This window comes from Cystoisospora suis (assembly GCF_002600585.1).
Source record: "Cystoisospora suis strain Wien I chromosome Unknown contig_6752, whole genome shotgun sequence".
NCBI lineage: Eukaryota > Apicomplexa > Conoidasida > Eucoccidiorida > Sarcocystidae > Cystoisospora > Cystoisospora suis.
In genome coordinates this window covers 1-474 of record NW_027159539.1, presented here as the reverse complement: position 1 = coordinate 474, position 474 = coordinate 1, and positions in this window count along the sequence as shown.

The window sequence follows — 474 nt, the reverse complement described above, 5'->3', positions numbered from 1 at the left end:
GAGAAAATAGATACGTTGTTGTCTTACAGACGATCAGGAACATCAAATCTCTTTCTCTCTGGTCTATCTAGCTAGCTAGCTAGCTACGTACCCACGTCTGGACAGCTGTGGGGAGTTGCAGGAGACACAGAAAGAGCAGAAGTCAAAGAAAAGCCTACGTGAGTGAGTGCACATACACCACCACCTCCACAATAATGAGCAGCACTGTCTACATGTTGGGCACCGGTATCATCGACAGAAGTCTATGTACATACACAGTGCGGGTCCATGGTGTGTACGTTGAAAGGTCTAGGAAGGAAGGAACGAGAAAAAACGTCCAAGACGAGAAAGGCAAGCAAAGTAAGAATGGCTTCACATCCCCACTAGGCTGCTGTCTCCCTGAAGCTCTCTTGTGATGTCGATCATTATAAAGAATTCTTCTTTACTCACGCCACACATGCCCCCACACACACTGCAGCATGTCTTCCCGACCTT